Here is a 4,089-nt window from a genome sequence, read left to right as displayed (position 1 = left end):
TTTTCATCTTAGGGCTTTGAAGGAGTATAGGCAGGTTCGATTTTATGACGTGGAATATGTTAGTTATTCCAGGACTGTATGTGTTAATGAACGGAATCGTGTTTTCATTAACTTTTTCCTTTGGTGTCCGTAGTTGGGTTATATTCAGTTCCATCGCCTTTTTAATTCCTTCATTAATTAGGCCTAAGGGGTATTTTTCTATAGTAAGGAAGCCTTTCAGTTCGTTGAGTCTGGTTTCACACGTTTTAAGGTCACTTACTATAGCACAGATGCGTCTGGCCATACTGTATGGTCTGTTTCTTTTGATGTGTGATGGGTGGCAAGAATAGAAGTTTAAATATTGGTGTGTATCGGTTTTTTTTGTAAAATATGTCTGTTGTGATTGTGCAGTTTTGTATTTTTATGTGGATTATTATTATCATTATTATTATAGCCTTAATGCAGTACCAGGCACTGGTTCTCATGGCTTCTGATTTTAACTGATTGAAAGTGTTATCATGTACATTGTTTCGCCTTAACCAGTTGAGCATGTCCCTTAGTGGTTGATGATATGTGCATCTCTGATCACGAGCAGAAGTAGTGGGGGAGCATCATAGCCATATGTTGAGAGGAATTCTTTGCGATTTGAATAATTCACCTTAGGAAACATGAGCATTTCGTTCAGCATTCTTAAACAACCCTTATTCGGGGACTTTTGAGCGGGATGGGCTACTCGACCTGAAGAAAGTTCTAACTGGACCCCACCTGTAAGGTCATGCCCTATTTATCTTGACGTGAGATCACTATGTCATGTACATATCATTGTGATGCATATGACTTGTATACTCTTATCAAACGGGTAGTCATGGTGGGTATATTGGGCTTCGTTTATTTTACCGCAGTGTCTCTTTGATGGCATGCACTGCTCTCTCACTCAATGATAATAATATTGTATAAGCTTAACGCTTATAAGCGATCAAAGAAAATAGTCTGATATTGGGGCAAACAATCCCTCGAAAAAAGTAGGGATTCTGTACGCATGGAACGGAAACTCCTACATTTTTCCGTCGAGGACTTATATGCCTTAATATTAGACTATTTTCTTTAGTCATTATACGGTGATCGCTTTAAGCTTATAAATTATTATTATGTAAAAGTTTGATAGTAGTGATAGTGACTTTAGTCTGTCTGTATCACCTTTCAACAGCATTATGAATGAAGAGACATCAGAACAATTAACAACATAATAAAAAGGTTTATTTATGATGATACTTGGTTATACAATTCCTGTCATTCAGATTAGCAGCCGCTGATTAGGTTTGTAGTTGGTAATCGTTAAGGTCTTCCTTGATGCCTGCCAGAGAACAGTGTAAAAGTGTTTCGTGGAGGAGCGAGGTGTTGTTACGTAGAAGGTCTCGGCTCAACTCCCCAACAAAGTGAAACTCTCTCTTTTAGTACCAGTTTTACTACGCATGCGCACTCGAGGGGCTTCCGGTGGGGAAGTCCCCTGCGCATGCGCAGAATAGTACTTGCTCAATGGCGGCTATAATTTCGCGCCACTACAATTAGTATTATTATGTAAAAATCGACATTGCTTACCAAAAACCATCATATGTGTGTGTGTGTGTGTGGAAAATTGGTGTGTGTTTATGGCATTGTTAGCTAACTCCTCCTACATTGTTTTATTGATTTTGATGAAACTTGAAACGTGAGTAGAACTCATGTCTAGAAACCTCATGACATACTTAGATTGTTGAAAAAAATCGATAATAAGGCCCCTGGAAGGGACCTTTATATATACCTTATATAACTATTTTTTTAAAACACCCAAGGGAAATAACTCATTTCATTGTTTACGTTCGATTACTTTGGACCAACAATCAGCCGATCTAATTCTGCATTTCCCTACTCACAGTTTTGAACTGCTAAACATTACAATTGCACTTCCTTAATTTGAATCTCTTCATCCATACATTTCTACACATACATACTTTTTTGAATGCCCATTACTCCGATAATTCTGCATTTTTACAGTTACTCTTTCTCCATGACTGTAGATATGTTGTTTTTTTTTCCACAACGTATTATTTGTAGTGGGTTCGATTCTCGGTTGCCAAATTTCACTTAACACTTCAACAGCGCTTTTTTCACGGTAAAACAATAGTCTTTCTATGAATGACAGCAGTTATACATTTGTAGTAACGCCTTGTCTCATGCGCATGCGTAGTCATCAATATCCAAGTTTGGCGCCCTTATTCATTCTCTTTTCTCGCCGGCCGACGAAGAGGTCAGACGTCCAACAGAGCTCTCTCACATGTCAGCACCAGAGCTTCACAAATAACCACGGAAATCATTCAGAAGGCGTCTCAGAAACCTGCCTATTTCCTCTGTAAATAAATATTGTTGTGTTGATGGTTCAGAATCTGCGTTTCGTTGTTTCTTCAGAATTTAATGTACGGAGGCGGGTATACACCTAATGGTGTATAACCACTTTCCTACACATTTTCCAGATGCCCCCGCTAAGCAGAATAATAATGTCTTTGCCAATTGACCCTTCTAACCTATTCTAGACCACCAGGGGCTGGAATGGAGATAACAGACCTCCAACGAAATCATTTGTTCTCAACAATATATCTATCCTTCTGGCTGCTTTTCGATAGTTATGAAAACAAGAACTCCGTAAGCTAAACGCAGTTACTGACAGCGACCACCAATGAGTGTGAACGTTATTATTGTACTTTCTTCTAACACTACATTCATATATTTCTATACATATATATATTACATTCATATATTACCTTTAATAAATTAGCCTTCATAAAGTTCACCTTTAAAATGCTACAACGAGTCAGAGTACGACTGGATGCTTTTACTTCACAAGCTGCTCTAATGCGACAACGACGATCTCAAGGAAGTCTCCGATTCATTATGTTTCATATTTACAAAATAAAACAATTATTCTTCATCTATTCTAATTCAATATCTAAACAGTTATATACATATTGCAGTAATTAATTTACACATTGCATTAATAGACATTTTTCAACATCTGCAAATAACTAAATTCTGCCAATGTATGCAGGGTTTTCAATTAAATTTCATTACACTATGAATGCCCATAACTCCGATAATTCTGCATTTTTCAAGTTCAAATTTTACGATGATAGTACATACATTTTTCATTCCACAACGTATTTCATAAGTTTGTCCCAGTACAATGAATTCGTACTTTGAATGTTTAAAATTCTGTAAAAATGAAACCAAACTTCCACACCACACTGACTCGCGACACCCTGTATCAGTTATACTTATTTTACAAATCATAATATTTATTGCTTATTTACAGTTCATACAATATTTTGATAAACGTCTATTCTAATTCAATATCTAAGCAGTTATATACATATTGCTGTAATTAATTTACACATTGCATTAATAGACATTTTTTCAACTTCTCCAAATAACTAACATGCCAGCCGCCAACAATCTCTCCCTCCTCCAGCGGACAGTTTTTGTACGTTTTCGTGATGGAAAATACACCTTTTGTGGCAATTTTAACGAAATTGCTTTCTTATACCAGACTAATGAGGCGTTTCAATAGAACATCTTTACCCGCGTCAATTACCGGGTACACCAGCTAGTATATATGTGTGTGTGTGTGTGTGTATAGGAGAACTAGAATGCTAGCATCCCTTAAAGGATTATAGGTCCTTGATACAATTAAATTATATAGCGTTACGCATTACAATTCGTCGTAGCCTAACGGCCCTTAATGTTTATCTTCGTCGATTGCTTACTTTGTACGTCTATAGGAAAGTGGTTATACACCATTAGGTGTACACCTGCTTTCCCATATTAAATTCTAAATAACAACGAACGCTGACTCTGAACTATCAACACAACAATATTTATTCATGGAGGAAAACAGGCATGGTTGCTGAGACGCCGGAATGTTGTTGTGAGCTGTCCCCAGAGTTGGAATGTTGGAGAGACAGCTTGATACGACCACGCTCATGTGAGAGAGCTCTGTTGGACCTGTGTTACCTCTTCGTCGGCCGGCGAGAAAAGAGAATGAAAAGAGCGGGAACGTTTAGATGTTGAATTCCACGC

Source organism: Octopus bimaculoides, chromosome 28 (genome assembly GCF_001194135.2).
Source record: "Octopus bimaculoides isolate UCB-OBI-ISO-001 chromosome 28, ASM119413v2, whole genome shotgun sequence".
NCBI classification, from domain to species: domain Eukaryota; kingdom Metazoa; phylum Mollusca; class Cephalopoda; order Octopoda; family Octopodidae; genus Octopus; species Octopus bimaculoides.
Note: the sequence above shows the minus strand (reverse complement) of the source record.